The sequence below is a fragment of the Hyla sarda genome, chromosome 1, assembly GCF_029499605.1.
Source record: "Hyla sarda isolate aHylSar1 chromosome 1, aHylSar1.hap1, whole genome shotgun sequence".
Classification (NCBI taxonomy): Eukaryota; Metazoa; Chordata; class Amphibia; order Anura; family Hylidae; genus Hyla; species Hyla sarda.
The window spans coordinates 257345447-257366332 of record NC_079189.1 but is presented as its reverse complement, the minus strand read 5'-3'; the positions used below and the strand labels follow the sequence as shown (position 1 = coordinate 257366332).

At 50.6% G+C, this 20886-nt stretch overlaps 10 pseudogenes; all 10 read right to left on the bottom strand.

The window, feature by feature from the left end:
- Nucleotides 1-107: 107 nt before the first annotated feature.
- On the bottom strand, nucleotides 108-227 carry LOC130347316 (5S ribosomal RNA; annotated as a pseudogene).
- Nucleotides 228-1281: 1054 nt separating this feature from the next.
- On the bottom strand, nucleotides 1282-1401 carry LOC130352008 (5S ribosomal RNA; annotated as a pseudogene).
- A 480-nt stretch (nucleotides 1402-1881) lies between these two features.
- Nucleotides 1882-2001, bottom strand: LOC130318570 (5S ribosomal RNA; annotated as a pseudogene).
- A 1875-nt stretch (nucleotides 2002-3876) lies between these two features.
- LOC130334405 (5S ribosomal RNA) lies at nucleotides 3877-3996 on the bottom strand (annotated as a pseudogene).
- Nucleotides 3997-5069: 1073 nt separating this feature from the next.
- On the bottom strand, nucleotides 5070-5189 carry LOC130313473 (5S ribosomal RNA; annotated as a pseudogene).
- A 2073-nt stretch (nucleotides 5190-7262) lies between these two features.
- LOC130353150 (5S ribosomal RNA) lies at nucleotides 7263-7382 on the bottom strand (annotated as a pseudogene).
- Nucleotides 7383-9840: 2458 nt separating this feature from the next.
- Nucleotides 9841-9960, bottom strand: LOC130326333 (5S ribosomal RNA; annotated as a pseudogene).
- A 2086-nt stretch (nucleotides 9961-12046) lies between these two features.
- LOC130313462 (5S ribosomal RNA) lies at nucleotides 12047-12166 on the bottom strand (annotated as a pseudogene).
- A 2482-nt stretch (nucleotides 12167-14648) lies between these two features.
- LOC130353126 (5S ribosomal RNA) lies at nucleotides 14649-14768 on the bottom strand (annotated as a pseudogene).
- Nucleotides 14769-16253: 1485 nt separating this feature from the next.
- Nucleotides 16254-16373, bottom strand: LOC130316601 (5S ribosomal RNA; annotated as a pseudogene).
- Between the last annotated feature and the right edge of the window lie 4513 nt (nucleotides 16374-20886).

The following is a 20886-nucleotide window of genomic DNA, read 5'->3' as shown; positions in this document are numbered from 1 at the left end:
GTTCAGGCTTAGGATGGCCGTTGACAGCTTCACACCCTGTGTATTGTGGATTTAAGCATCAATAAATCCTTTTCCGAATCGGAGCGGAAGGCGGCAACAGATTAAAATGTCAACTGCACCTGGGATTCCCAGCCAGTCTCCCATGCTGGTACTTACCAGGCCCTAAGCTGGGTAGCAGTCTGCGATCTGACGTGAGCAGGCGCATTCAGCTTAGGATGGCCGTTGACAGCTCCACACTTTGTATACTGTGGATTTAAGCATCAATAAATAATTTTCGGAATCGGAGCAGAAACAGAGCAAAATGGCAACTGCACCCGGGATTCCCAGCCAGTCTCCCATGCTGGTACTTACCAGGCCCGAAGCTGGGTAGCAGTCTGCGATCTGACGAGAACAGGCGCATTCAGCTTAGGATGGCCATAGACATCTTCACACCCTGTATACTGTGAATTTAAGCATCAATAAATCCTTTTCGGAATCGGAGCGTAAGGCGGCAACAGAGCAAAATGTCAACGACACCTGGGATTCCCAGCCAGTCTCCCATGCTGGTGCTTACCAGGCCCTAAGCTGGGTATCAGTCTGCGATCTGACGAGAGCAGGCGCGTTCAGCTTAGGATGGCCGTTGACAGCTTCACCCCCTTTATATTGTGGATTTAAGCATCAATAAATAATGGAACGGAAGGCGGCAACAGAGCAAAATGTCATCGACACCAGGGATTCCCAGCCAGTCTCCCATGCTGGTACTTACCGGGCCCTAAGATCTGTACCAGTCTGCGATCTGACGAGAGCAGGCGCGTTCAGCTTAGGATGGCCGTTGACAGCTTCACACTTTATATACTGTGCATTTAAGCATCAATAAATCCTTTTCGGAATCGGAACGGAAGGCGGCAACAGAGCAAAATGTCAATGGCACCTTGGATTGCCAGCCAGTCACCCATGCCCGTACTTGCCGGGCAGCAGTCTGCGATCTGACAAGAACAGGCACATTCAGCTTAGGATAGCCGTAGACGGCTTCACACCCTGTATACTGTGGATACTGTGGATTTAAGCATCAATAAATAATTTTCGGAATCGGAGCAAAATGTCAACTGCACCCGGGATTCCCAGCCAGTCTCCCATGCTGATACTTATCAGGCCCGAAGCAGGGTAGCAGTCTGCGATCTGACGAGAACAGGCACATTCAGCTTAGGATGGCCGTAGACAACTTCACGCCCTGTATACTGTGGATTTAAGCATCAATAAATCCTTTTCGGAATCGGAGCGTAAGGCGGCAACAGAGCAAAATGTCAACGACACCTGGGATTCTCAGCCAGTCTCCCATGCTGGTACTTACCGGGCCCTAAGCTGGGTAGCAGTCTGCGATCTGACGAGAGCAGGCGCGTTCAGCTTAGGATGGCCGTTGACAGCTTCACGCCCTTTATACTGTGCATTTAAGCATCAATAAATCCTTTTCCGAATCGGAGCGTAAGGCGGCAACAGATTAAAATGTCAACTGCACCCGGGATTCCCAGCCAGTGTCCCATGCCGGTACTTACCGGGCCCTAAGATCTGTACCAGTCTGCGATCTGACGAGAGCAGGCGCGTTCAGCTTAGGATGGCCGTTGACATCTTCACGCCTTGTATACTGTGGATTTAAGCATCAATAAATATTTTTTTTAATCGGAGAGGAAGGCGGCAACAGATCAAAATGTCAATAGCACCTTGGATTGCCAGCCAGTCACCCATGCCCGTACTTGCCGGGCAGCAGTCTGCGATCTGACAAGAACAGGCGCATTCAGCTTAGGATAGCCGTAGACGACTTCACACCCTGTATATTGTGGATTTAAGCATCAATAAATCCTTTTCGGAATCGGAGCAAAATGTCTACAGAGCTACAGAGCAAAATGTCAACAACACCTGAGATTCCCAGCCAGTCTCCCATGCTGGTACTTACCGGGCCCTAAGCTGGGTAGCAGTCTGCGATCTGACGAGAGCAGGTGCGTTCAGCTTAGGATGGCCGTTGACAGCTTCACACTTTGTATACTGTGCATTTAAGCATCAATAAATCCTTTTCGGAATCGGAACGGAAGGCGGCAACAGAGCAAAATGTCAACGGCAGCCGGGATTCCCAGCCAGTCTCCCATGCCGGTACTTACTGGGCCATTAGCTGGGTAGCAGTCTGCGATCTGACGAGAGCAGGCGCGTTCAGCTTAGGATGGCCGTTGCCAGCTTCACACTTTGTATACTGTGCATTTAAGCATCAATAAATCCTTTTCGGAATCGGAACAGAAGGCGGCAACAGAGCAAAATGTCAACGGCAACCGGGATTCCCAGCCAGTGTCCCATGCCGGTACTTACCGGGCCCTAAGATCTGTACCAGTCTGCGATCTGACGAGAGCAGGCGCGTTAAGCTTAGGATGGCCGTCGACAGCTTCACACCTTGTATACTGTGGATTTAAGCATCAATAAATTCTTTTCGGAATCGGAGCGGAAGGCGGCAACAGAGCAAAATGTCAACTGCACCCGGGATTCCCAGCCAGTCTCCCATGCCGGTACTTACTGGGCCCTAAGCTGGGTAGCAGTCTGCGATCTGACGAGAGCAGGCGCGTTCAGCTTAGGATGGCCGTTGACATCTTCACGCCTTGTATATTGTGGATTTAAGCATCAATAAATATTTTTTTCATCGGAGAGGAAGGCGGCAACAGAGCAAAATGTCAATGGCACCTTGGATTGCCAGCCAGTCTCCCATGCCGGTAACTGCCGGGCAGCAGTCTGCGATCTGAGCAAAGCAGGCACGTTCAGGCTTAGGATGGCCGTTGACAGCTTTACACCCTGTATATTGTGGATTTAAGCATCAATAAATCATTTTCCGAATCGGAGCGGAAGGCGGCAACATATTAAAAAGTCAACTGCACCCGGGATTCCCAGCCAGTCTCCCATGCTGGTACTTACCAGGACCTAAGCTGGGTAGCAGTCTGCGATCTGACGAGAGCAGGCGCGTTCAGCTTAGGATGGCCGTTGACAGCTTCACACTTTGTATACTGTGGATTTAAGCATCAATAAATAATTTTCGGAATCGGAGCAGAAACAGAGCAAAATGTCAACTGCACCCGGGATTCCCAGCCAGTCTCCCTTGCTGGTACTTACCAGGCCCGAAGCTGGGTAGCAGTCTGCGATCTGACGAGAACAGGCGCGTTCAGCTTAGGATGGCCGTTGACAGCTTCTCGCCCTTTATACTGTGCATTTAGGCATCAATAAATCCTTTTCGGAATTGGAACGGAAGGCGGCAACAGAGCAAAATGTCAACGGCAGCCGGGATTCCCAGCCAGTGTCCCATGCCGGTACTTACCGGGCCCTAAGATCTGTACCAGTCTGCGATCTGACGAGAGCAGGCGCGTTAAGCTTAGGATGGCCGTCGACAGCTTCACACCTTGTATACTGTGGATTTAAGCATCAATAAATTATTTTCGGAATCGGAGCGGAAGGCAGCAATAGAGCAAAATATCAACGGCACCCGGGATTACCAGCCAGTCTCACATGCCAGTACTTACCGGGCCCTAAGCTGGGTAGCAGTCTGCGATCTGACGAGAGCAGGCGCGTTCAGCTTAGGATGGCCGTTGACATCTTCACGCCTTGTATACTGTGGATTTAAGCATCAATAAATATTTTTTTTAATCGGAGAGGAAGGCGGCAACAGATCAAAATGTCAATAGCACCTTGGATTGCGAGCCAGTCTCCCATGCCCGTACTTGCCGGGCAGCAGTCTGCGATCTGACAAGAACAGGCGCATTCAGCTTAGGATAGCCGTAGACGGCTTCACACCCTGTATATTGTGGATTTAAGCATCAATAAATCCTTTTCGGAATCGGAGCAAAATGTCTACAGAGCTACAGAGCAAAATGTCAACAACACCTGAGATTCCCAGCCAGTCTCCCATGCTGGTACTTACCGGGCCCTAAGCTGGGTAGCAGTCTGCGATCTGACGAGAGCAGGCGCGTTCAGCTTAGGATGGCCGTTGACAGCTTCACACCTTGTATACTGTGCATTTAAGCATCAATAAAACCTTTTCGGAATCGGAACGGAAGGCGGCAACAGAGCAAAATGTCAACGGCAGCCGGGATTCCCAGCCAGTGTCCCATGCCGGTACTTACCGGGCCCTAAGATCTGTACCAGTCTGCAATCTGACGAAAGCAGGCGCGTTAAGCTTAGGATGGCCGTCGACAGCTTCACACCTTGTATACTGTGGATTTAAGCATCAATAAATTATTTTCGGAATCGGAGCGGAAGGCGGCAACAGAGCAAAATATCAACTGCACCCGGGATTCCCAGCCAGTCTCCCATGCCGGTACTTACTGGGCCCTAAGCTGGGTAGAAGTCTGCGATCTGACGAGAGCAGGCGCGTTCAGCTTAGGATGGCCGTTGACATCTTCACGCCTTGTATATTGTGGATTTAAGCATCAATAAATATTTTTTTAATCGGAGAGGAAGGCAGCAACAGAGCAAAATGTCAATGGCACCTTGGATTGCCAGCCAGTCTCCCATGCCGGTAACTGCCGGGCAGCAGTCTGCGATCTGAGGAGAGCAGGCACGTTCAGGCTTAGGATGGCTGTTGACAGCTTCACACCCTGTATATTGTGGATTTAAGCATCAATAAATCCTTTTCCGAATCGGAGGGGAAGGCGGCAACAGATTAAAATGTCAACTGCACCCGGGATTCCCAGCCAGTCTCCCATGCTGGTACTTACAAGGCTCTAAGCTGGGTAGCAGTCTGCGATCAGACGAAAGCAGGCGCGTTCAGCTTAGGATGGCCGTTGACAGCTTCACACTTTGTATACTGTGGATTTAAGCATCAATAAATAATTTTCGGAATCGGAGCAGAAACAGAGCAAAATGTCAACTGCACCCGGGATTCCCAGCCAGTCTCCCATGCTGGTACTTACCAGGCCCGAAGCTGGGTAGCAGTCTGCGATCTGACGAGAACAGTCGCATTCAGCTTAGGATGGCCGTAGACATCTTCACACCCTGTATACTGTGGATTTAAGCATCAATAAATCCTTTTCGGAATCGGAGCGTAAGGCGGCAACAGAGCAAAATGTCAACGACACCTGGGATTCCCAGCCAGTCTCCCATGCTGGTACTTACCGGGCCCTAAGCTGGGTAGCAGTCTGCGATCTGACGAGAGCAGGCGCGTTCAGCTTAGGATGGCCGTTGACAGTTTCATGCCCTTTATACTGTGCATTTAAGCATCAATAAATCCTTTTCCGAATCGGAGCGGAAGGCGGCAACAGATTAAAATGTCAACTGCACCCGGGATTCCCAGCCAGTCTCCCATGCTGGTACTTACCAGGCCCTAAGCTGGGTAGCAGTCTGCGATCTGACGAGAGCAGGCACGTTCAGCTTAGGATGGACGTTGACAGCTTCACGCCTTGTATATTGTGGATTTAAGCATCCATACATATTTTTATTAATCGGAGAGGAAGGCGGCAACAGAGCAAAATGTCAATGGCACCTTGGATTGCCAGCCAGTCTCCCATGCCGGTAACTGCCGGGCAGCAGTCTGCGATCTGAGGAGAGCAGGCACGTTCAGGCTTAGGATGGCCGTTGACAGCTTCACACCCTGTATATTGTGGATTTAAGCATCAATAAATCCTTTTCCGAATCGGAGCGGAAGGCGGCAACAGATTAAATTGTCGACTGCACTCGGGATTCCCAGCCAGTCTCCCATGCTGGTACTCACCAGGCCCTAAGCTGGGTAGCAGTCTGCGATCTGACGAGAACAGGCGCATTCAGCTTAGGATGGCCGTAGACGTCTTCACACCCTGTATACTGTGGATTTAAGCATCAATAGATCCTTTTCGGAATCGGAGCGGAAGGCGGCAACAGAGCAAAATGTCAACGACACCTGGGATTCCCAGCCAGTCTCCCATGCCAGTACTTACCAGGCCCTAAGCTGGGTAGGAGTCTGCGATCTGTCGAGAGCAGGCGCGTTCAGCTTAGGATGGCCGTTGACAGCTTCTCGCCCTTTATACTGTGCATTTAGGCATCAATAAATCCTTTTCGGAATTGGAATGGGAGGCGGCAACAGAGCAAAATGTCAATGGCAGCCGGGATTCCCAGCCAGTGTCCCATGCCGGTACTTACCGGGCCCTAAGATCTGTACCAGTCTGCGATCTGACGAGAGCAGGCGCGTTAAGCTTAGGATGGCCGTCGACAGCTTCACACCTTGTATACTGTGGATTTAAGCATCAATAAATTCTTTTCGGAATCGGAGCGGAAGGCAGCAATAGAGCAAAATATCAACGGCACCCGGGATTCCCAGCCAGTCTCCCATGCCAGTACTTACCGGGCCCTAAGCTGGGTAGCAGTCTTCGATCTGACGAGAGCAGGCGCGTTCAGCTTAGGATGGCCATTGACAGCTTCATGCTTTTTATACTGTGCATTTAAGCATCAATAAATCCTTTTCGGAATCGGATCGGAAGGCGGCAACAGAGCAAAACGTCAACTGCACCCGGGATTCCCAGCCAGTCTCCCATGCCGGTACTTACCGGGCCCTAAGCTGGGTAGCAGTCTGCGATCTGACGAGAGCAGGCGCGTTCAGCTTAGGATGGCCGTTGACATCTTCATGCCTTGTATATTGTGGATTTAAGCATCATTAAATTTTTTTTTTAATCGGAAAGGAAGGCGGCAACAGAGCAAAATGTCAATGGCACCTTGGATTGCCAGCCAGTCTCCCATGCCGGTAACTGCCGGGCAGCAGTCTGCGATCTGAGGAGAGCAGGCATGTTCAGGCTTAGGATGGCCGTTGACAGCTTCACACCCTGTCTATTGTGGATTTAAGCATCAATAAATCCTTTTCCGAATCGGAGCGGAAGGCGGCATTAGATTACAATGTCAACTGCACCCTGGATTCCCAGCCAGTGTCCCATGCCGGTACTTACCGGGCCCTAAGATCTGTACCAGTCTGCGATCTGACGAGAGCAGGCGCGTTCAGCTTAGGATGGCCGTTGACAGCTTCACACTTTGTATACTGTGGATTTAAGCATCAATAAATAATTTTCGGAATCGGAGCAGAAACAGAGCAAAATGTCAACTGCACCCAGGATTCCCAGCCAGTCTCCCATGCTGGTACTTACCAGGCCCGAAGCTGGGTAGCAGTCTGCGATCTGACAAGAACAGGCGCATTCAGCTTAGGATGGCCGTAGACATCTTCACACCCTGTATACTGTAGATTTAAGCATCAATAAATCCTTTTCGGAATCAGAGCGGAAGGCGGCAACAGAGCAAAATGTCAACGACACCTGGGATTCCCAGCCAGTCTCCCATGCTGGTACTTACCGGGCCCTAAGCTGGATAGCAGTCTGCGATCTGACGAGAGCAGGCGCGTTCAGCTTAGGATGGCCGTTGACAGCTTTTCGCCCTTTATACTGTGCATTTAAGCATCAATAAATCCTTTTCGGAATCGGAACGGAAGGCGGCAACAGAGCAAAATGTCAACGGCAGCCGGGATTCCCAGCCAGTGTCCCATGCCGGTACTTACCGGGCCCTAAGATCTGTACCAGTCTGCGATCTGACGAGAGCAGGCGCGTTAAGCTTAGGATGGCCGTCGACAGCTTTACACCTTGTATACTGTGGATTTAAGCATCAATAAATTATTTTCGGAATCGGAGCGGAAGGCAGCAATAGAGCAAAATGTCAACGGCACTCTGGATTCCCAGCCAGTCTCCCATGCCAGTACTTACCGGGCCCTAAGCTGGGTAGCCGTCTGCGATCTGACAAGAGCAGGCGCGTTCAGCTTAGAATGGCCATTGACAGCTTCATGCTTTTTATACTGTGCATTTAAGCATCAATAAATCCTTTTCGGAATCGGAAGGGAAGGCGGCAACAGAGCAAAATGTCAATGGCACCTTGGATTGCCAGCCAGTCTCCCATAACGGTAACTGCCGCGCAGCAGTCTGCGATCTGAGGAGAGCAGGCACGTTCAGGCTTAGGATGGCCGTTGACAGCTTCACACCCTGTATATTGTGGATTTAAGCATCAATAAATCCTTTTCCGAATCTGAGCGGAAGGTGGCAACAGATTAAAATGTCAACTGCACCCGGGATTCCCAGCCAGTCTCCCATGTTGGTACTTACCGGGTCCTAAGCTGGGTAGCAGTCTGCGATCTGACGAGAGCAGGCGCGTTCAGCTTAGGATGGCCGTTGACAGCTTCACGCTTTGTATACTGTGCATTTAAGCATCAATTAATCCTTTTCGGAATCGGAGCAGAAACAGAGCAAAATGTCGACGGCAGCCTGGATTCCCAGCCAGTCTCCCATGCTGGTACTTACCGTGCACTAAGCTGGGTAGCAGTCTGCGATCTGACGAGAGCAAGTGCGTTCAGCTTAGGATGGCCTTTGACAGCTTCTCGCCCTTTATACTGTGGATTTAAGCATCAATAATATCTTTTCGGAATCGGAGCGGAAGGCAGCAATAGAGCAAAATGGCAACGGCTCCCGGGATTCCCAGCCAGTCTCCCATGCCAGTACTTACCGGGCCCTAAGCTGGGTAGCAGTCTGCGATCTGACGAGAGCAGGCGCGTTCAGCTTAGGATGGCCATTGACAGCTTCATGCTTTTTATACTGTGCATTTAAGCATCAATAAATCCTTTTCGGAATCGGAGAGGAAGGCGGCAACAGAGCAAAATGTCAATAGCACCTTGGATTGCCAGCCAGTCTCCCATGCCCGTACTTGCCGGGCAGCAGTCTGCAATCTGACAAGAACAGGCACTTTCAGCTTAGGATAGCCGTAGACGGCTTCACACCCTGTATACTGTGAATTTAAGCATCAATAAATCCTTTTCGGAATCAGAGCGGAAGGTGGCTACAGAGCAAAATGTCAACAACACCTGGGATTCCCAGCCAGTCTCCCATGCTGGTACTTACCGGGCCCTAAGCTGGGTAGCAGTCTGCAATCTGACGAGAGCAGACGCGTTCAGCTTAGGATGGCCGTTGACATCTTCACGCCTTGTATATTGTGGATTTAAGCATCAATAAATATTTTTATTAATCGGAGAGGAAGGCGGCAACAGAGCAAAATGTCAATGGCACCTTGGATTGCCAGCCAGTCTCCCATGCCGGTAACTGCCGGGCAGCAGTCTGCGATCTGAGGAGAGCAGGCACGTTCAGGCTTAGGATGGCCGTTGACAGCTTCACACCCTGTATATTGTGGATTTAAGCATCAATAAATCCTTTTCCGAATCGGAGCGGAAGGTGGCAACAGATTAAAATGTCAACTGCACCCGGGATTCCCAGCCAGTCTCCCATGCTGGTACTTACCGGGTCCTAAGCTGGGTAGCAGTCTGCGATCTGACGAGAGCAGGCGCGTTCAGCTTAGGATGGCCGTTGACAGCTTCACACTTTGTATACTGTGCATTTAAGCATCAATTAATCCTTTTCGGAATCGGAGCAGAAAGAGAGCAAAATGTCGACGGCAGCCTGGATTCCCAGCCAGTCTCCCATGCTGGTACTTAACAGGCCCGAAGCTGGGTAGCAGACTGCGATCTGACGAGAGCAGGCTCGTTCAGCTTAGGATGGCCGTTGACAGCTTCTCGCCCTTTATACTGTGCATTTAAGCATCAATAAATCCTTTTCGGAATCGGAACGGAAAGCGACAACAGAGCAAAATGTCAACGGCAGCCGGGATTCCCAGCCAGTGTCTCATGCCGGTACTTACCGGGCCCTAAGATCTGTACCAGTCTGCGATCTGACGAGAGCAGGCGCGTTAAGCTTAGGATGGCCATCGACAGCTTCACACCTTGTATACTGTGGATTTAAGCATCAATAAATTATTTTCGGAATCGGAGCGGAAGGCAGCAATAGAGCAAAATGTCAATGGCAACCGGGATTCCCAGCCAGTCTCCCATGCCAGTACTTACCGGGCCCTAAGCTGGGTAGCAGTCTGCGATCTGACGAGAGCAGGCGCGTTCAGCTTAGGATGGCCATTGACAGCTTCATGCTTTTTATACTGTGCATTTAAGCATCAATAAATCCTTTTCGGAATCGGAACGGAAGGCGGCAACAGAGCAAAATGTCAACTGCCCCCCCGGATTCCCAGCCAGTCTCCCATGATGGTACTTAATGGGCCCTAAGCTGGGTAGCAGTCTGCGATCTGACGAGAGCAGGCACGTTCAGCTTAGGATGGCCGTTGACATCTTCACGCCTTGTATATTGTGGATTTAAGCATCAATAAATATTTTTATTAATCGGAGAGGAAGGCGGCAACAGAGCAAAATGTCAATGGCACCTTGGATTGCCAGCCAGTCTCCCATGCCGGTAACTGCCGGGCAGCAGTCTGCGGTCTGAGGAGAGCAGGCACGTTCAGGCTTAGGATGGCCGTTGACAGCTTCACACCCTGTATATTGTGGATTTAAGCATCAATAAATCCTTTTCCGAATCGGAGCGGAAGGCGGCAACAGATTAAAATGTCAACTGCACCGGGGATTCCCAGCCAGTCTCCCATGTTGGTACTTACCAAGCCCTAAGCTGGGTAGCAGTCTGCGATCTGACGAGAGCAGGCGTGTTCAGCTTAGGATGGCCGTTGACAGCTTCACACTTTGTATACTGTGAATTTAAGCATCAATAAATAATTTTCGGAATCGGAGCAAAATGTCTACAGAGCTACAGAGCAAAATGTCAACAACACCTGAGATTCCCAGCCAGTCTCCCATGCTGGTACTTACCGGGCCCTAAGCTGGGTAGCAGTCTGCGATCTGACGAGAGCAGGCGCGTGTAGCTTAGGATGGCCGTTAACAGCATCACGCACTTTATACTGTGCATTTAAGCATCAATAAATCCTTTTCCGAATCGGAGCGGAAGGCGGCAACAGGTTAAAATGTCAACTGCACCCGGGATTCCAGGCCAGTCTCCCATGCTGGTACTTACCAGGCCCTAAGCTGGGTTGCAGTCTGCGATCTGACGAGAGCAGGCGCGTTCAGCTTAGGATGGCCGTTGACAGCTTCACACTTTGTATACTGTGCATTTAAGCATCAATAAATCCTTTTCGGAATCGGAACGGAAGGCGGCAACAGAGCAAAATGTCAACGGCAGCCGGGATTCCCAGCCAGTGTCCCATGCCGGTACTTACCAGGCCCTAAGATCTGTACCAGTCTGCGATCTGATGAGAGCAGGCGCGTTAAGCTCAGGATGGCCATCGACAGCTTCACACCTTGTATACTGTGGATTTAAGCATCAATAAATTATTTTCGGAATCGGAGCGGAAGGCAGCAATAGAGCAAAAAGTCAACGGCAACCGGGATTCCCAGCCAGTCTCCCTTGCCAGTACTTACCGGGCCCTAAGCTGGGTAGCAGTTTGCGATCTGACGAGAGCAGACGCGTTCAGCTTAGGATGGCCATTGACAGCTTCATGCTTTTTATACTGTGCATTTAAGCATCAATAAATCCTTTTCGGAATCGGAACAGAAGGCGGCAACAGAGCAAAATGTCAACTGCACCCGGGATTCCCAGTCAGTCTCCCATGCCGGTACTTACTGGGCCCGAAGCTGGGTAGCAGTCTGCGATCTGACGAGAGCAGGCGCGTTCAGCTTAGGATGGCCGTTGACATCTTCACGCCTTGTATATTGTGGATTTAAGCATCAATAAATATTTTTTTAATCGGAGAGGAAGGTGGCAACAGAGCAAAATGTCAATGGCACCTTGGATTGCCAGCCAGTCTCCCATGCCGGTAACTGCCGGGCAGCAGTCTGCGATCTAAGGAGAGCAGGCACGTTCAGGCTTAGGATGGCCGTTGACAGCTTCACACCCTGTATATTGTGGATTTAAGCATCAATAAATCCTTTTCCGAATCGGAGCGGAAGGCGGCAACAGATTAAAATGTCAACTGCACCCGGGATTCCAAGCCAGTCTCCCATGCTGGTACTTACCAGGCCCGAAGCTGGGTAGCAGTCTGCGATCTGATGAGAACAGGCGCTTTCAGCTTAGGATGGCCGTAGACATCTTCACACCCTGTATACTGTGGATTTAAGCATCAATAAATCCTTTTCGGAATCGGAGCGTAAGGCGGCAACAGAGCAAAATGTCAACGACACCTGGGATTCCCAGCCAGTCTCCCATGCTGGTACTTACCGGGCCCTAAGCTGGGTAGCAGTCTGCGATCTGACGAGAGCAGGCGCGTTCAGCTTAGGATGGCCGTTGACAGCTTCTCGCCCTTTATACTGTGCATTTAAGCATCAATAAATCCTTTTCGGAATCGGAACGGAAGGCGGCAACAGAGCAAAATGTCAACGGCAGCCGGGATTCCCAGCCAGTGTCCCATGCCGGTACTTACCGGGCCCTAAGATCTGTACCAGACTGCGATCTGACGAGAGCAGGCGCGTTAAGCTTAGGATTGCCGTCGACAGCTTCACACCTTGTATACTGTGGATTTAAGCATCAATAAATTATTTTCGGAATCGGAGCGGAAGGCAGCAATAGAGCAAAATGTCAACGGCACTGGGATTCCCAGCCAGTCTCCCATGCCAGTACTTACCGGGCCCTATGTTGGGTAGCAGTCTGCGATCTGACGAGAGCAGGCGCGTTCAGCTTAGGATGGCCATTGACAGCTTCATGCTTTTATTCTGTGCATTTAGGCATCAATAAATCCTTTTCGGAATCGGAGAGGAAGGCGGCAACAGAGCAAAATGTCAATAGCACCTTGGATTGCCAGCCAGTCTCCCATGCCCGTACTTGCCGGGCAGCAGTCTGCGATCTGACAAGAACATGCACATTCAGCTTAGGATAGCCGTAGACGGCTTCACACCCTGTATATTGTGGATTTAAGCATCAATAAATCCTTTTCGGAATCGGAGCAAAATGTCTACAGAGCAACAGAGCAAAATGTCAACAACACCTGAGATTCCCAGCCAGTCTCCCATGCTGGTACTTACCGGGCCCTAAGCTGGGTAGCAGTCTGCGATCTGACGAGAGCAGGCGCGTTCAGCTTAAGATGGCCGTTAACGGCTTCACACCCTGTATACTGTGGATTTAAGCATCAATAAATCCTTTTCGGAATCGAAGCGGAAGCGGCTACAGAGCAAAATGTCAATAACACCTGGGATTCCCAGCCAGTCTACCATGCTGGTACTTACCGGGCCCTAAGCTGGATAGCAATCTGCGATCTGACGAGAGCAGGCGCGTTCAGCTTAGGATGGCCGTTGACAGCTTCACATTTTGTATACTGTGGATTTAAGCATCAATAAATAATTTTCGGAATCGGAGCAGAAACAGAGCAAAATGTCAACTGCACCCGGGATTCCCAGCCAGTCTCCCATGCTGGTACTTACCAGGCCCGAAGATGGGTAGCAGTCTGCGATCTGACAAGAACAGGTGCATTCAGCTTAGGATGGCCGTAGACATCTTCACACCCTGTATACTGTGGATTTAAGCATCAATAAATCCTTTTCGGAATCAGAGCGGAAGGCTGCAACAGAGCAAAATGTCAAAGACACCTGGGATTCCCAGCCAGTCTCTCATGCTGGTACTTACCGGGCCCTAAGCTGGGTAGCAGTCTGCAATCTGACGAGAGCAGGCGCGGTCAGCTTAGGATGGCCGTTGACAGCTTCACACTTTGTATACTGTGGATTTAAACATCAATAAATAATTTTCGGAATCGGAGCAGAAACAGAGCAACATTTCAACTGCACCCGGGATTCCCAGCCAGTCTCCCATGCTGGTACTTACCAGGCCCGAAGCTGGATAGCAGTCTGCGATCTGACGAGAACAGGCGCATTCAGCTTAGGATGGCCGTAGACATCTTCACACCCTGTATACTGTGGATTTAAGCATCAATAAATCCTTTTCGGAATCGGAGCAAAATGTCTACAGAGCTACAGAGCAAAATGTCAACAACACCTGAGATTCCCAGCCAGTCTCCCATGCGGGTACTTACCGGGCCCTAAGCTGGATTACAGTCTGCAATCTGACGAGAGCAGGCGCGTTCAGCTTAGGATGGCCGTTGACAGCTTCACGCCCTGCATACTGTGGATTTAAGCATCAATAAATCCTTTTCGGAATCGGAGCGTAAGGCGGCAACAGAGCAAAATGTCAACGACACCTGAGATTCCCAGCCAGTCTCCCATGCTGGTATTTACCGGGCCCTAAGCTGGGCAGAAGTCTGCGATCTGACGAGAGCAGGCGCGTTCAGCTTAGGATGGCTGTTGACAGCTTCACACTTTGTATACTGTGGATTTAAGCATCAATAAATAATTTTCGGAATCGGAGCAGAAACAGAGTAAAATGTCAACTGCACCCGGGATTCCCAGCCAGTCTCCCATGCTGGTACTTACGAGGCCCGAAGCTGGGAAGCAGTCTGCGATCTGACGAGAACAGGCGCATTCAGCTTAGGATGGCCGTTGACAGCTTCACACTTTGTATACTGTGCATTTAAGCATCAATAAATCCTTTTCGGAATCCGAACGGAAGGTGGCAACAGAGCAAAATGTCAACGGCAGCCGGGATTCCCAGCCAGTGTCCCATGCCGGTACTTACCGGGCCCTAAGATCTGTACCAGTCTGCGATCTGACGAGAGCAGGCGCGTTAAGCTTAGGATGGCCGTCGACAGCTTCACACCTTGTATACTGTGGATTTAAGCATCAATAAATTCTTTTCGGAATCGGAGCGGAAGGCAGCAATAGAGCAAAATGTCAACGGCAACCGGGATTCCCAGCCAGTCTCCCATGCCAGTACTTACCGGGCCCTAAGCTGGGTAGCAGTCTGCGATCTGACGAGAGCAGGCGCGTTCAGCTTAGGATGGCCGTTGACATCTTCACGCCTTGTATATTGTGGATTTAAGCATCAATAAATATTTTTATTAATCGGAGAGGAAGGCGGCAACAGAGCAAAATGTCAATGGCACCTTGGATTGCCAGCCAGTCTCCCATGCCGGTAACTGCCGGGCAGCAGTCTGCGATCCGAGGAGAGCAGGCACGTTCAGGCTTAGGATGGCCGTTGACAGCTTCACAACCTGTATATTGTGGATTTAAGCATCAATAAATCCTTTTCCGAATCGGAGCGGAAGGCGGCAACAGATTAAAATGTCAACTGCACCCGGGATTCCCAGCCAGTCTCCCATGCTGGTACTTACCAGGCCTGAAGCTGGGTAGCAGTCTGCGATCTGACGAGAACAGGCGCATTCAGCTTAGGATGGCCGTAGACATCTTCACACCCTGTATACTGTCGATTTAAGCATCAATAAATCCTTTTCGGAATCGGAGCGGAAGGCGGCAACAGAACAAAATGTCATCGACACCTGGGATTCCCAGCCAGTCTCCCATGCTGGTACTTACCGGGCCCTAAGCTGGGTAGCAGTCTGCAATCTGACGAGATCAGGCGCGTTCAGCTTAGGATGGCCGTTGACAGCTTCTCGCCCTTTATACTGTGCATTTAAGCATCAATAAATTCTTTTCGGAATCGGAACGGAAGGCGGCAACAGAGCAAAATGTCAACGGCAGCCGGGATTCCCAGCCAGTGTCCCATGCCGGTACTTACCGGGCCCTAAGATCTGTACCAGTCTGCGATCTGACGAGAGCAGGCGCGTTAAGCTTAGGATGGCCGTCGACAGCTTCACACCTTGTATACTGTGGATTTAAGCATCAATAAATTATTTTCGGAATCGGAGCGGAAGGCAGCAATAGAGCAAAATGTCAACGGCATCGGGGATTCCCAGCCAGTCTCCCATGCCAATACTTACCGGGCCCTAAGCTGGGTAGCAGTCTGCGATCTGACGAGAGCAGGCGCGTTCAGCTTAGGATGGCCATTGACAGCTTCATGCTTTTTATACTGTGCATTTAAGCATCAATAAATCCTTTTCGGAATCGGAGCGGAAGGCGGCAACAGAGCAAAATGTCAACTGCACTCGGGATTCCCAGCCAGTCTCCCATGCCGGTACTTACCGGGCCCTAAGCTGGGTAGCAGTCTGCGACCTGACGAGGGCAGGCGCGTTCAGCTTAGGATGGCCGTTGACAACTTCTCGCCCTTTATACTGTGCATTTAGGCATCAATAAATCCTTTTCGGAATCGGAACGGAAGGCGGCAACAGAGCAAAATGTCAATGGCAGCCGGGATTCCCAGCCAGTGTCCCATGCCGGTACTTACCGGGCCCTAAGATCTGTACCAGTCTGCGATCTAACGAGAGCAGGCGCGTTAAGCTTAGGATGGCCGTCGACAGCTTCACACCTTGTATACTGTGGATTTAAGCATCAATAAATTATTTTCTGAATCGGAGCGGAAGGCAGCAATAGAGCAAAATGTCAACGGCACCCGGGATTCCCAGCCAGTCTCCCATGCCAGTACTTACCGGGCCCTAAGCTGGGTAGCAGTCTGCGATCTGACGAGAGCAGGCGCGTTCAGCTTAGGATAGCCGTTGACATCTTCACGCCTTGTATACTGTTTATTTAAGCATCAATAAAAAAAATTTTAATCGTAGAGGAAGGGGGCAACAGATCAAAATGTCAATAGCACCTTGGATTGCCAGCCAGTCTCCCATGCCCGTACTTGCCGGGCAGCAGTCTGCGATCTGACAAGAACAGGCGCATTCAGCTTAGGATGGCCATTGACAGCTTCGTTATTATTATACTGTGCATTTAAGCATCAATAAATCCTTTTCGGAATCGGAGCGTAAGGCGGCAACAGAGCAAAATGTCAACGACACCTGGGATTCCCAGCCAGTCCCCCATGCTGGTACTTACCGGGCCCTAAGCTGGGTAGCAGTCTGCGATCTGACGAGAGCAGGCACGTTCAGTTTAGGATGGCCGTTGACAGCTTCTCGCCCTTTATACTGTGCATTTAAGCATCAATAAATCCTTTTCGGAATCGGAAAAGGAAGGCGGCAACAGAGCAAAATGTCAACGGCAGCCAGGATTCCCAGCCAGTGTCCCATGCCGGTACTTACCGGGCCCTAAGATCTGTACCAGTCTGCGATCTGACAAGAGCAGGCGCGTTAAGCTTAGGATGGCCGTCGACAGCTTCACACCTTGTATACTGTGAATTTAAGCATCAATAAATTCTTTTCGGAATCGGAGCGGAAGGCAGCAATAGAGCAAAATTTCAACGGCACACGGGATTCCCAGCCAGTCTCCCATGCCAGTACTTACCGGGCCCTAAGCTGGGTAGCAGTCTGCGATCTGACGAGAGCAGGCGCGTTCAGCTTAGGATGGCCGTCGACAGCTTCACACCTTGTATACTGTGGATTTAAGCATCAATAAATTCTTTTCGGAATCGGAGCGGAAGGCAGCAATAGAGCAAAATGGCAACGGCAACGGCAACCGGGATTCCCAGCCAGTCTCCCATGCCAGTACTTACCGGGCCCTAAGCTGGGTAGCAGTCTGCGATCTGACGAGAGCAGGCGCGTTTAGCTTAGGATGGCCATTGACAGCTTGTTGCTTTTTATACTGTGCATTTAAGCATCAATAAATCCTTTTCGGAATCGGAACGGAAGGCGGCAACAGAGCAAAATGTCAACTGCACCCGGGATTCCCAGCCAGTCTCCCATGATGGTACTTAATGGGCCCTAAGCTGGGTAGCAGTCTGCGATCTGACGAGAGCAGGCGCGTTCAGCTTAGGATGGCCGTTGACATCTTCACGCCTTGTATATTGTGGATTTAAGCATCAATAAATATTTTTATTAATCGGAGAGGAAGGCGGCAACAGAGCAAAATGTCAATGGCACCTTGGATTGCCAGCCAGTCTCCCATGCCGGTAACTGCCGGGCAGCAGTCTGCGATCTGAGGAGAGCAGGCACGTTCAGGCTTAGGATGGCCGTTGACAGCTTCACACCCTGTATATTGTGGATTTAAGCATCAATAAATCATTTTCCGAATCGGAGCGGAAGGCGGCAACAGATTAAAATGTCAACTGCAACCGGGATTCCCAGCCAGTCTCCCATGCTGGTACTTACCGGGCCCTAAGCTGGGCAGCAGTCTGCGATCTGCCGAGAGCAGGCACGTTCAGCTTAGGATGGCCGTTGACAGCTTCACACTTTGTATACTGTGGATTTAAGCATCAATAAATAATTTTCGGAATCGGAGCAGAAACAGAGCAAAATGTCAACGACACCTGGGATTCCCAGCCAGTCTCCCCTGCTGGTACTTACCGGGTCCTAAGCTGGGTAGCAGTCTGCGATCTGCCGAGAGCAGGCACGTTCAGCTTAGGATGGCCGTTGACAGCTTCTCGCACTTTATACTGTGCATTTAAGCATCAATAAATCCTTTTCGGAATCGGAACGGAAGGCGGCAACAGAGCAAAATGTCAACGGCAGCCGGGATTCCCAGCCAGTGTCCCATGCCGGTACTTACCGGGCCGTAAGATCCGTACCAGTCTGCGATCTGACAAGAGCAGGCACGTTAAGCTTAGGATGGCCGTCGACAGCTTCACACCTTGTATACTGTAGATTTAAGCATCAATAAATTATTTTCGGAATCGGAGCGGAAGGCAGCAATAGAGCAAAATGTCAACGGCACCTGGGATTCCCAGCCAGTCTCCCATGCCAGTACTTACCAGGCAGCAGTCTGCGATCTGACAAGAACAGGCACATTCAGCTTAGGATAGCCGTAGACGGCTTCACACCCTGTATACTGTGGATTTAAGCATCAATAAATCCTTTTCGGAATCGAAGCGGAAGCGGCTACAGAGCAAAATGTCAACAACACCTGAGATTCCCAGCCAGTCTCCCATGCTGGTACTTACCGGGCCCTAAGCTGGGTAGCAGTCTGCGTTCTGACAAGAGCAGGCGCGCTCAGCTTAGGATGGCCGTTGACAGCTTCACGCCCTTTATACTGTGCATTTAAGCATCAATAAATCCTTTTCCGAATCGGAGCAGAAGGCGGCAACAGATTAAAATGTCAACTGCACCCGGGATTCCCAGCCAGTCTCCCATGCTGGTACTTACCAGGCCCTAAGCTGGGTAGCAGTCTGCAATCTGACGAGAGCCGGCGCGTTCAGCTTAGGATGGCCGTTGACAGCTTCTCACTTTGTATACTGTGGATTTAAGCATCAATAAATATTTTTATTAATCGGAGAGGAAGGCGGCAACAGAGCAAAATGCCAATGGCACCTTGGATTGCCAGCCAGTCTCCCACGCCGGTATCTGCCGGCAGCAGTCTGCGATCTGAGGAGAGCAGACACGTTCAGCTTAGGATGGCCGTTGACAGCTTCACACCCTGTATATTGTGGATTTAAGCATCAATAAATCCTTTTCCGAATCAGAGCGGAAGGCGGCAACAGATTAAAATGTCAACTGCACCCGGGATTCTAGCCAGTCTACCATGCTGGTACTTACCAGGCCCTAAGCTGGGTATCAGTCTGCGATCTGACGAAAGCAGGCGCGTTCAGCTTAGGATGGCCGTTGACAGCTTCACACCCTGTATACTGTGCATTTAAGCATCAATAAATCCTTTTCGGAATCGGAACGGAAGGCGGCAACAGATCAAAATGTCAACGTCAGCCGGGATTCCCAGCCAGTGTCCCATGCCGGTACTTACCGGGCCCTTAGATCTGTACCAGTCTGCGATCTGACGAGAGCAGGCGCGTTAAGCTTAGGATGGCCGTCGACAGCTTCACACCTTGTATACTGTGGATTTAAGCATCAATAAATTATTTTCGGAATCGGAGTGGAAGACAGCAATAGAGCAAAATGTCAACGGCAACCGGGATTCCCAGCCAGTCTCCCATGCCAGTACTTACCGGGCCCTAAGCTAGGTAGCAGTCTGCGATCTGACAAAAGCAGGCGCGTTCAGCTTAGGATGGCCATTGACAGCTTCATGATTTTTATACTGTGCATTTAAGCATCAATAAATCCTTTTCGGAATCGGAACGGAAGGCGGCAACAGAGCAAAATGTCAACTGCACCCGGGATTCCCAGCCAGTCTCCCATGCCGGTACTTACTGGGCCCTAAGCTGGGTTGCAGTCTGCAATCTGACGAGAGCAGGCGCGTTCAACTTAGGATGGCCGTTGACATCTTCACGTCTTGTATATTGTGAATTTAAGCATCAATAAATATTTTTATTAATCGGAGAGGAAGGCGGCAACAGAGCAAAATGTCAATGGCACCTTGGATTGCCAGCCAGTCTCCCATGCCGGTAACTGCCGGGCAGTAGTCTGCGATCTGAGGAGAGCAGGCACGTTCAGGCTTAGGATGGCCGTTGACAGCTTCACACCCTGTGTATTGTGGATTTAAGCATCAATAAATCCTTTTCGGAATCGGAACGGAAGGCGGCAACAGAGCAAAATGTCAACGGCAGCCGGGATTCCCAGCCAGTGTCCCATGCCGGTACTTACCGGGCCCTAAGATCTGTACCAGTCTGCGATCTGACGAGAGCAGGCGCGTTAAGCTTAGGATGGCCGTCGACAGCTTCACACCTTGTATACTGTGGATTTAAGCATCAATAAATTATTTTCGGAATCGGAGCGGAAGGCAGCAATAGAGCAAAATGTCAACAGCAACCAGGATTCCCAGCCAGTCTCCCATGCCAGTACTTACCGGGCCCTAAGCTAGGTAGCAGTCTGCGATCTGACGAAAGCAGGCGCGATCAGCTTAGGAAGGCCATTGACAGCTTCATGATTTTTATACTGTGCATTTAAGCATCAATAAATCCTTTTCGGAATCGGAACGGAAGGCGGCAACAGAGCAAAATGTCAACTGCACCCGGGATTCCCAGCCAGTCTCCCATGCCGGTACTTACTGGGCCCTAAGCTGGGTAGCAGTCTGCGATCTGACGAGAGCAGGCGCGTTCAGCTTAGGATGGCCATTGACAGCTTCATGCTTTTTATACTGTGCATTTAAGCATCAATAAATCCTTTTCGGAAACGGAACGGAAGGCGGCAACAGAGCATAATGTCAACTGCACCCGGGATTCCCAGCCAGTCTCCCATGCCGGTACTTAC